The sequence below is a fragment of the Halichoerus grypus genome, chromosome X (genome assembly GCF_964656455.1).
Source record: "Halichoerus grypus chromosome X, mHalGry1.hap1.1, whole genome shotgun sequence".
NCBI classification, from domain to species: domain Eukaryota; kingdom Metazoa; phylum Chordata; class Mammalia; order Carnivora; family Phocidae; genus Halichoerus; species Halichoerus grypus.
In genome coordinates, this window is record NC_135727.1 from 113,579,274 (window position 1) to 113,591,338 (window position 12,065).

The window sequence follows — 12,065 nt, forward strand, 5'->3', positions numbered from 1 at the left end:
GGGGAAGTGTGTGGGGGAGGAAAAATGTTCTAGGCACAAGGAGAAGCACACGTGAAGCTCTGAGGAAGGGAAATAAAAGCTTAGTCTGGAGCAGAAAGAAAGCCCATCTGTGTGGAGCACAGTGAGTGATAGGTGATGAGTGTTGAGAAGAGAGTAGAGACTAGATCAGGGAGGCATTCATAGTCTGAAGAAGCTTGGTCTTGGTTGCACTTTGGCATCGCCTAGAGTTTTATAAAATCCTGTTGCCTGGTTCCCTCTCTGGAGTTTCTGGTTTGGGGTACAGATTGGGTGTTAGGTTTTAAAATATTTCTCACTGATGAATATTTTCCCAAGTATAATCTTTCACCTGTTTCTTCATACAAGAAAAGACCTCACCCCAGTTTTTATGTATTGGAACCCTGCATATTTTCCCCAGGTTCAAGTGTTATTTTTCTTGGAAATGTCTCCTCCTTCCCCTGCTGAAGACAACCAGTTATTCCCCTTTCTCTTTGCCCTTTGATGTCTTGTTTACATGTAGCATTAAAAAGCATCAGAAACTAACATTCTGGGTGCCTGGGTGGCTCAGTCGTTGGGTGTCTGCCTTTGGCTCAGGTCATGATCCCAGGGTCCTGGGATTGAGTCCCGCATAGGGCTCCCTGCTCAGCAGGGGACCTGCTTCCTCCCTCTCCCTCTGCCTACTGCTCTGTCTACTTGTGTTTTCTCTCTACCTCTCTGTCAAATAAATAAATAAAATCTTAAAAAAAAAGAAACTAACATTCTGCTAAACTTTATGCACAACTTTGAACTGTTTCTCTCGCCCATCACTTACCTTGTTTGTCTCTGCCTCATTTCCATCCTCCATGCTGCCTCTCAAAATCTTAGTACACAGACTTGACTGCAGTAGATATTAGGTATGAGTTGATTAAATTGAATAGACTACCACCTTAAGAGGAGACAAATGCGCAGGACAGTACAATATCTCTAAATCTTGGATTTACATTCATGAGGGTGAATAAGCTTACATCCAGTCACATTACTTGGCTGTCTTTGAGATAAGCATAGGCAAAAGTAATTGTCACTTTTTATTTAGTGTTCTAAGCTGAGATGAAAAAAAGATGGTGTTCTGCAGGCTCTAAATTTGATCTTACTTTAATGGTTTTATTTTCCATTATAAGTTTTTTAAAGTTGGGAATAAACATGCCTAACTCTTCTTTATTCGTATTTTTCTGGTGAACCATACATCTACATACTGTTCATTTGCTTTGGATGTTCCTGGCATCATTTTTAGCTAGTGCCTCCAATCTTGTTAAAGTCAGAATCCATTTTTATTTTTTAATCAAGAATTCTGTCTTTGATAGTGAGTTACTGAGAAAGGAATAGATAAAACCTGAACTATCCAGAGGGAATTTCCCTGGCCTGCTTTGTGGAGATAGGCCAACATCAGGCAGGGTTATTAATCATGCCTCTCTTTATGGACCTCAAGTTCTTCTTGCTCCTATTGGAGAAAACCAAAATCATTTAAATGTAAACTCAAATATTGTATATCAAACATTCTTGCATGAAAACTAAACATATATCATTAATTCCATAATCTGTAAGCACAGATGAGAGGAAGGCAGGATAATATTTCCATCCTAAACCTGCTCTATCATTTTGACTACCTCTGATGGCAGGTAGAACAAAAGTAAACACAAAGAAATTTCACAAGTAGGAAACATTTTATTTCACTGACCAAAAAGACCATTCCAGGGTTGGTTAATTCATAGGCTCAATGATACCTTTAAGGATCAGGTTTTTCCAATATCTGTTTTGTCATCCTTCCTGTTTCAAGGAGGTCCTCAGGTTAATTCCTCTCATAATTGTTAAGATGGCTGCCACCGTTCCAAGTGTCACATCCAAACACAATATCCAGAGAAACATTCCTTGGCCTTCTTTGGTCTCTGAAAAAAAAAAAAAAAGGCCAGGAAACACTTCCCCGAAAGTTGTGTTCTTGTTTGCCACTCAGAAGACTTCCTCTCACCATTTGTTGACCAAAATTATGCAACAATTCCATGTCCAGAGGAAATGGTACCACAACTATGGGTTTAGTCCAGTCAAGAACCATCTCTTGGGGCTGATGCCTAAAACACATGGCCCTGTGGAAGAGAGTAGATACTTGAACAACACTGAAAAAAGGTAAGAGAATGAGAACAGTTGGAGGGAACCAACTAAGAGTGTCTGCTATAACTGGCGTGGGATTTGAGAGATATAAATTTAGACCATTAGATTTCTTCTTCAAACTGGGAGGTTATAACATTCAAATCAGAGACTTTAGAAAGGGTACTTTAAATTTTGTTGATTTCAAAATTTCAAAAATGTGAGGAAAAGCCTCTTTGAAGAAAAAGCTGTGTTCACATTAGTTTATTTGTTATATTAAAAATCTTGCAAACTGGTCCCTGGCCGAGTGGATTTGAAATAACCAAGCCTTAAAAAAAAAAACAAAAAAAACCTTCCATGGTGGCCTCTGAATTTGTTTCTCCTGCTGTTCTTTTCTTTTAATAAAACACTATTTTAGCATTGTGGACATTTTTATACCATGTGCGTTTGCAGTGTGAAAATGTGATATTGATGGTAGGTTGGGGTCTGGGGAGCATGGTGTGGTTCAGGAGCTGGGGTCAGGGTTTGGAGTTGGGGTTTGGTGTAAGAAGGTAATCTTTTAGAGTTGGAGGGATTGACTCAGGCTGGGACAATGAGTGGATCTAAAATTGAGGGAGGAAAGGGGGTGGGGTTAATTGAATTGTGGCACTGAGGCCAGGGAACAGTTCCCAGATTGGACAGTTGACTTTGACACAGAATTGAAATTCTGAGGGGCTCCTGTTAAATAGATTGGTGACTCTATAAATTACCTGGATGGAAAAAGCACTGCCTTCCTGCCCAGGAGACAGTGCAACACTTTGTGGTGAGATGATTATTCTACTCACTTGCATAGGGAATCTCAAATATCTGTGATGTTTTGACATCTCAAGAAGGTAAGCACACTAGCCCAGAGGTGGCTGGAAAACCTGGTGTGAACAGCAGTGTGCAAAGACAGAGACCAGTGGGCAGCAGGAGTGGGGAGTCTTCCTTCAGTATGTTTGGCAGCAGAGGTCCTAGCAGGGGCTACAAGTCACGAACATGTTTACGGTCTCAGGTAAATCGAAAGTTTTTATTTTTTTATTACATCTAGTCAGACATGTTCCCCTCAGTGCTAAATTCTCTTTGCTGGAAGTTTAGGATTTTTGTATGGATGCTTATAATTGTTTTTTCTCTTATGCTTCTTACTCAGTTTTGTTATCAAGGTTATATTAATCACATCAAATGTTATGATTAGCTTTCTCTCATTTCTTGGTTCTTTGAAACATTTGTATAAGATAGTACTTTTGGGCACCTGGGTGGCTCAGCTGGTTAAGCGTCCAACTCTTGATTTCAGCTCAGGTCATGATCTCAGGGGTGTGAGATCAAGCCCCATGTTGGGCTCCATGCTGGGCTTTGAGTCTGCTTGAGACTCTCTTTCCCTCTCCTTCTCCCTCTGCCCCTCCCTGTCATTCTCTCTCCCTTCCCCCCCCCACTCTCTCAAATAAATAAATAAATAAATAAGTAAGTAAGTAAGTAAATAAAATCTTAAAAAAAAAAAAAGACAGGACTTCTAAGTTCCCCTGAATATCCAGTAAAGATTTGCCTGCAAAATCATCTGGCCCTGTTATCTTTTATGACACAAGATAGCTGTTATTCTTTTTCCCCTACATTTTAGTTTCTTCAAATGTTACTGGTATTTATGTATATTCTATTTCTTTTTGAGTCACTTTTGGCATTTGTAATTTCTAGATTATCCATTTCATTTAATATTTTCAAAATATTGGAAACATTTCTTTTACATCAAGTATCAGTTTTAGAATGGTTCATTGTACAAGCCTGATTCTCACAGGTAAGATAAAGAGCCTGATCATAGTTGAATAATACAAAATCATACAATTAAGCTGGAACTTAAATCACCATGGGTATATTTTGAGGATCGTGCTTGGTACGGTAGGCTTTAGGGGAGGGAGTATCAAAAATGATATTGACCAAAATTGAAGCATATCATTATTTGGAAAATGCTACAAATACTGGTTTAACAGGTGGCAGAAGTCTATGGGTGGAGCAGTAATTTGCACTAGCCAGCTTTTACTTCCTCTCTTGCAACCCAAAGGGTGGATTGCAATTTAGATTCATTTAAATATGAATTTACATGTATTGAAAGAGAGAAGTATTTAAATAGTAATATGGTATGACAGAAATTCGTGCTGAAGTTGAGCTCCATGGGAATGAGGATTTTTGTCATTTTTATTTCATGTTCTGTTTCCAGAGACTGAGACAGTGCCTGACATATAGTAGGTGCTCAATAACTTTTTAAGTGAAGGAAAATGTGAAAATCTAATACTTATAACAACTTTGTAATTATAATAGCACTTACTATGTGCTTACTCTATATCAGAAATCATTCTAATTCTTTACACATGTTAATTTATTTAAATCCTTATGAAATAGGAAATTGTATAAAATAGTAACAGTGACATCTGTCTTTATGCCATTTCTATATTGTTCTGATTACTGTGGTTTTATAATACCCCTTGAAATCAGGAAGTGCGATAGTTCTGGCTTTGTTCTTTCTTAAGATTGACTTGGCTAGGGGCGCGTGGGTGGCTCAGTCATTAAGTGTCCGCCTTCGGCTCGGGTCATGATCCCATGGTCCTGGGATCGAGCCCCACATCGGGCTCCCTGCTCAGCGGGAAGCCTGCTTCTCCCTCTCCCACTCCCCCTGCTTGTGTTTCCTCTCTTGCTGTGTCTCTCTCTGTCAAATAAATAAATAAAACCTTAAAAAAAAAAGATTGACTTGGCTATTGTGGTCTTTTGTGGTTCCATATGAATTTTAGAATTTTTTTTATTTCTATTAAAAATGCTATTGGGGTTTGTATAGGGATTGTGCTGAATATGTACATTGCTTCAGGTAGTATGGACATTTTAACAATATTAAGTCTTCAAATCCACAAACACAGGATGTTGTTCCATTTGTTTGTGTCTTTAATTTCTTTTATCAGTTTCTTAATAGTTTTTACTATACGTGAATTTAATTTAGCCCCTTAACTAAACTTAGTCCTAAATATTTTGTTCTTTTTATTGCTATTTTAAATGGGATTATTTTTTAATTTGTTTTTCAACTAGTTCATAGTTAATATAACTGATTTTTTGAGTAAAACATCTTTTTTCCATTTTTATTGAGAAATAATGGACACACATCACGTATAAGTTTAAAGTGTACATCATGGTGGTTTGATTTACATATATTGTGAAACGATTACCACAATAGGTTCAGCTAACATCAATCTTATCATATAGATACAATAAAAAGAGAAGAAAGAAGAAAAAAGGGGAAAAATTTCTTCTTGTGATGAGAACGCTTAGGATTCACTCTCTTAACAGCTTTCCTGTGTATCATACAACAATGTTAGCTATAGTCATCATGTTTTACATTACATCACCAGAACTTACTTACCTTATAACTAGAAGTTTGTACCTTTTGACCTCCTTCCTCCAATTCTTCCCACTCCCTGGCCTCTGGTAGCCTCAAGTCTCATCTCTTTTCCATCAGTTTTGTTTTGTTTTTTAGATTCCATATGTAAGTAAGATCATATAGTATGTCTTTCTCTGACTTATTTCACTTAGCACAATGCCTTCAAGTTCTATCCATGTTGTCACAAATGATAGGATTTCCACATTTTTTATGGTTGAATAATAATCCATTGTGTGTGCATGTATGAATATGCACACTTCTTTATCCATTCATCCATCAGTAGACCTTTAGGTTGTTTCCAGGTCTTGGTTGTTGTAAATAATGCTGCTGTGAACATGGGTACAGATATCTTTTTTAGTGTTTTCATTTCCTTTGGATATATTCTCGGAAGTAGAATTGCTGGCTCATATGGTAGTTCTATGTTAAATTTTTTGAAACCCCTCCATACTGTTTCCATAGTAGGTGTAGCAATTTACAGTCCCACCAAGCATGCACAAGGGTTCTCTTTTCTCCATATTCATGCCAGCATTTGTTAGGCCTGTTGTTTTGATGAAGGCCATTCTAAAGGTGTGAGGTGATACCTCATTGTGGTTTTAATTTGCATTTCCCTAATGACTGGCAATGTTAAGCATCTTTTCATGTACCTATTAGCCTTTCGTATATCTTCTTTTGAGAATTGCCTATTCAAGTCCTTTGCCCATTTTTTAATTGGGTTATTATTTCAGAGGGGTTATTATTTTTATTTTATTTTTTTGTTATTGTGTTGTATGGGTTCTTCATATATTTTGGATATTAACCACATATAAGATAAATGATTAGCAAATATTTTGTCCCATTCCATAGGTCACCTTTTTACTTTGTAGATGGTTTCTTTGGCTTTGCAGAAACTTTTTAATTTGATGTAGTCCTACCTGTTGATTTATAATTTTGTTACTTGTGCTTTAGGTATCTATTCACAAAATCATTACCAAGACCCATGTCAAAGAACTTTGATCCTATGTTTTCTTCTAGGAGTTTCTTGGGGTCACACCTAACATTTAAGTCTCTAATCCATTTTGAGTTAATTTTTGTGAGTGGTCATGAAAGAGGTTCAGTTTCATTCTTTTACATGTAAATATCCAATTATCCCAGTACCATTTATTGAAGCAATTTGTCTTTTTGCTGTTGAATATTTTTTTAAAGGTTTTATTTCAATTAGAGTTAGTTAATATATAATGTTATATTAGTTTCACATGTACTCTATTGAGTATTCTTGGCTCCCATGTCAAATATTAGTTGACCATATATACGTGTGGGTTTATTTCTGAGTTTTTGATTCTGTTCCATTGGTCTACTTGTCTGTTTTTATGTCTATAACATACTATTTTTGTTGTGTTGTTTTTAAAGATTGATTGATTTATTTATTTATTTATGTATTTATGTATTTGAGAAAGAGAGAAAGAGTGGAGAAGTGGGGCAGAGGGAGAGAATCTTCAAGCAGACTCCCCGCTGAGTGTGGAGCCCAACACGGGGCTTGATCCCTTGACCCATGAAATCATGGCCTGAGCTGAAACCAAGAGTCAGACGCTCAACTGACTGAGCCACCCAGGTGCCCAGTAACATACTCTTTTGATGACTATAGCTTTATAGTATAGCTTTAAATCAGGAAATGTGATGCCTCCTGCTTTGTTCTTCTGTGTCAGGATTTCTTGGCTACTTAGGGTCTTTTGTGGTTCCATATAAATTTTAGGAGTGTCTTTTTTACTGGTGTAAAAAGTGCCATTGGAATCTTGATAGGGATTGCATTGAATCTTTGGTGGCTTTTGGTAGTACTGACATTTTAGCGATCTTAATTCTTCTAATCTATGAACATAGGGGCTACAGTTCTACTTATTTGTGTCCTCTTTGACTTCTTTCATCAAAGTCTTAGAGTTTTCAGGGATGCCTGGGTGGCTCAGTCAGTTAAGTGTCCTTCAGGTCGGGTCATGATCTCAGAGTCCTGGGATCGAGTCCCACGTCAGGCTCCCTGCTCAGTGGGAATCTGCTTCTCCCTCTCCTCCCCCCTCAAGCTCTCTCTTGCTCTCTCTGTCTGTCTCTTTCAAATAAATAAATAAAATCTTTTTTTAAAAAAGTCTTACAGTTTTCAGAGGAGAGGTCTTTTGCCTTCTTAAATTTATTTCCAAGTACTGTATTGTTTTTTATGATACTGTAAGTGGGATTGATTTCTTTATTTCTTTGTCAATTAATTGTGATATGTGTGTGTTAATTTTGTATCCTGCAACTTCAGTGAATTCATTTATTAGATCTAACAGTTTTTTGGTTGAGTGTTTAGAATTTTTTTCTATGTGAAATAATGTTATCTGCAGATAGAATTTTACTTCTTTATTTCCAGTTCTGCTACCTTCTTTTCCTTGACTGATTTCTTTAGCTAGGACTTCCAGGACTATGTTGAACAGGAAAGGTGAGAGTGGGCATCTTCTTTTGCTCCTGATCTTAGAGGAAGAGCTTTCAACCTTTCACAGTTGAGTGTGATGTTAGCTGTAGACTTGTCATGTATGTTGTTTTTTTTTTTACATTGAGCTAAGTTCCTTCTATGCCTAATTTGTTAAGAGTTTTTATTATAAAAGGATATTGAATTTTGTCAAATGCTCTTTCTGTGTCTTGAGATGATCATATGATTCTTTTCTTTCATTCCATTAATGTAATATATCACATTGATTGATTGGCTTATGTTGAACCATCCTTGCATCTGGGATAAATCCCCCTTGATTATGATGAATGATCCTTTTAATGTGATGTTGGGTTCAGTTTGCTGATACTTTATTGAAGATTTTTTGCATTTGTATTTACCAGGGGTATTTTAGTGGTAGTTTTATTTTCCTCTGGGGTCTTCATTTGACTTTAGTTGCAGGATAATGCTGGATTCATAAAAGGAGTCTGGAAGAATTCTCTCCTCTTTAATTTTTTAGAAAAGTTTCAAAGAGGTTTGCATTAATTCTTCTTTAAATGTTTGGTAGGATTCACCAGTGAAGCCATTTTGTGTGTGCTAGTCACAAAAAGAGAAATACTGCATCATTCCACTTATATAAGGTACCTTGAGTAGTCTAATTCATAGATATACAAAGGAGAATGTTGATTGCCAGGGACTAAGGGGAGGGAGAAATGGGGAGTTGTGGTTTAATGGGTATAGAATTTTAGTTTTGCAAGATGAAAAGAGTTCTGAAAATTGGCTGAGCAACAATATGAATGGATTTAACACTAGTGAGCTATGCACCTGCACATGGTTAAGATGGTAAATTTTGTGTTATGTGTATTTTACCACAGTTAATTTTTTTAATATATATGAATCTGCTAATTAAAGGTGGGTGAGATTTCTTTGCAGTGTTTAGTTTGATGATTAAAAAACAAGGAGTTAAGATATATTACTGTTTCTTCCAGCTTAAGTTTTTGATCTGAAAATTAGCTAGAATATGTACTAGATTTACTGTGTTTTTATTTTAACTCTGAATTCAACCTGAGTAAATATGTCCATTGATACTCCAAGGCCCAAATCAATTACCATTTCCTCTGACACCTATCTCAGAAGATTTTTTTGATTTTTTTTGAGTACCTTTCTGTACATATTGCTAAACTAATCCACTTAGTGGTACAAGTGTTTACCTCTAACATTTAATGTCAAGCATTATCCTTTAGATAACTTTGTTTCCTTGGTTCTTAGTAATGTGTCAGTCACAGAGCTGACTATATATATATACAAGGACCAAGATAGATGCATTTCTTAATGTTGCCTTTATTTTAGTACTAGTGAAAACTTCATACAGAGAATAATCTAAAACTTAACCACAATGTTACTGTTGACCAAATAGGCATAATATGTGTTATTCAGAAGATGTCTGATATTTAATAAAAGACAAAATACTATTTTAACTTATGAGAAGAGAATGCTTAATTTTGAAATTTCATGCCTCTGAAAGATAGGAGTTGCTTGTTTTAGACACAAACTTTCTTCTTGATGGCTTTGTTTTTTTTTTAAAATATTTTATTTATTTATTTGACAGAGAGACTAGTGAGAGAGGGTACACAAGCAGGGGGAGTGGGAGAAGGAGAAACAGGGGGAGTGGGAGAGGGAGAAGCAGGAGGAGTGGGAGAGGGAGAAGCAGGCTTCCCGCTCAGCAGGGATCCTGATGCGGGGCTCGATCCCAGGACACTGGGATCATGACCTGAGCCGAAGGCAGACGTTTAATGACTGAGCCACCCAGGCGCCCCTCTTCTTGATGGCTTTGAATATATACAATACTTGGTAGTGCCAATTCTTAAAATTAGACCTGGAACATGGCTTTTATGCCTAGAAAAAAAAAGTTCTTGTATGTTGTAGAGCAGTTATAATTACACTAGTGATAGATAGTAGTAAAGTGTAGCTACTAAAAGTAGTTGTCTAAGAATGTGAGGCAGCTTAATGAAGTTATTGTCTATAAGCCAGTGTGTCATTAGCAGTTACCATTAGCCTTATTGAATGTCTGAGACACTGTTACAAATAAGCACATTTCACTATTTTTACACTGAGTTTAAGTCAAAGCATCCTTAGTAATTGTATGTTTCCTTATGTTAGAATTTATGTTACATTAATTGAATGTGTGTTCTTTTGTTTATGGAAGGCTAAATGGTGCCAGCATTTCTTAAATTCACATCTTTGAAAAACATTTAATCTATCTATTAAGAAATCTAATTTTTTTAGTTGGAAATGGAGGAGTATTTTTTTAAGTTTTTCTTTAAATTCTGGCTAGTTAACGTACAGTGTTATAATAGTTTCACGTGTACAATATAGTAATTCATCATTTCCATACATCACCCTGTGCTCATCCCAATAAGTGCACTCCTCAATCCCCATCACCTATTTCACCCATCCCTCCACCTCCCCTCTGGTAACCATGAGTGTGTTCTCTATAATAGTTGAGTCTGTTTCTTGGTTTGCCTCTCCTCTCTAAGAAATCTAAGTTTTAATTTTAGTTATTAATCAAAAATCTGTGAGCATGGTGTTTCAAATAAAGATTAGGACCAAGAGGAGCCCATGTCAGCGTTAAATGAAAGGTAGACTGATCAGCCAATTAGATTCAGAATTGTGAGATCATCCTCTTAGATTTTACAAGGTAAAAAAACAAAAAACAAAACTGGGGACTTTGTGGTTCAAATGGCAAAGCTGAAAATTGTTAATTGTGTTTTGTATGTTCAATAAATACAGAAATATGAAAATAATTATGGTGATCAGGAACAATGAATTTATGATAAGAGAGTCATATATAGAATGTCATCAGTCCCTGTGGTGAACCCTTGATTACTTTAAATATACACAATAAGAGCCAGTTATGGGGATCATCTGTCCTTAAATTCTGTGACATGTTTTGACTTAAGTTCTCAGCTGAATTCAGAGCCAGTATGAGAACTCGGGATTGTCTGTGACAATTTCATTGCATATATAAAAAGTTTTAAAAAACTGCTTAAAAACATTTTTAAAACATCATGAAATTTTTATAACTTTATGAAGGTGAGGGTGTTCTAACCAAATGAACCCAAAGAATATGGAAAAAAGAATGTTGGGCAAGTGGCACTGGCTAGATTGAAAGTATCAGGCAGCTAGAATTACTTGTATGGCAGAAACTGTGTAATCTGGAAGGAAATATAAGAAATATCCATGGATGTTTATCTATAACCAGGCATTGTGTTCTCTCCCCTTGATCTGCCATCAGGAAAGAATTTGAGACAGGAGTATTGGTTAGAATTATAAGGTCAAACACTAGTGTCTCTGACTGCTAGCTTCTTCCTATAAGACTAGAGTGGAAAGGGTGTTTGGGGCTGTAATCATTATGCTATACCTTCCATACACTGAGAGTGAGCAGAAAGCTACTTTGACTCTACTTTAGCCCTGTTATGAGTGTTAGTACAATATAAGTTTCAGGAGGGTGGGGCCTTTATTTTATTCACTGTTGTGTCTCCACCTACCACACTACTGGGCATATTCTTGGTGCCCTGAAATATATGAGTGAATTAATGAATTAACATGGACTCATTCCTTCTGAGAAGCTCTTTCAAGAGAGGAATACAAACTAACTGGTCAACATTAGCAAGTCGGAATTTCAGCATCAGAGAATCCAAAGTCATTTACTACAATCTGCAAAAACATGTAAGAGTGATGGAACATCCCAGTGGTGCAAAATACATCAGGATCAAGCACTTTAAAAAGACCTATTTATTAGGTTGGATTTCATGTGAATTGGTCACTAATAAGAAAAAAGGCTTGAATTCAACTTAAACAGTTAATTCCTTTGTTATTTCTTTTGTACATCTAACATGGGTTATGCTGGGTATCATTATCCCAGAGAGGGAAATCTGTTGTTTTCTGCCTCTTTTCAAAGTGGAAAAAAAAAGTCTATATAAATTACAGTAAATCCATATCATGATCTTAACGCTGTTGTAAAGGGACCTTACTGTATTCTTGGAAATGTGTGTGTGTGTGTGTGTGTGTGTGTGTGTGTGTGTGTGT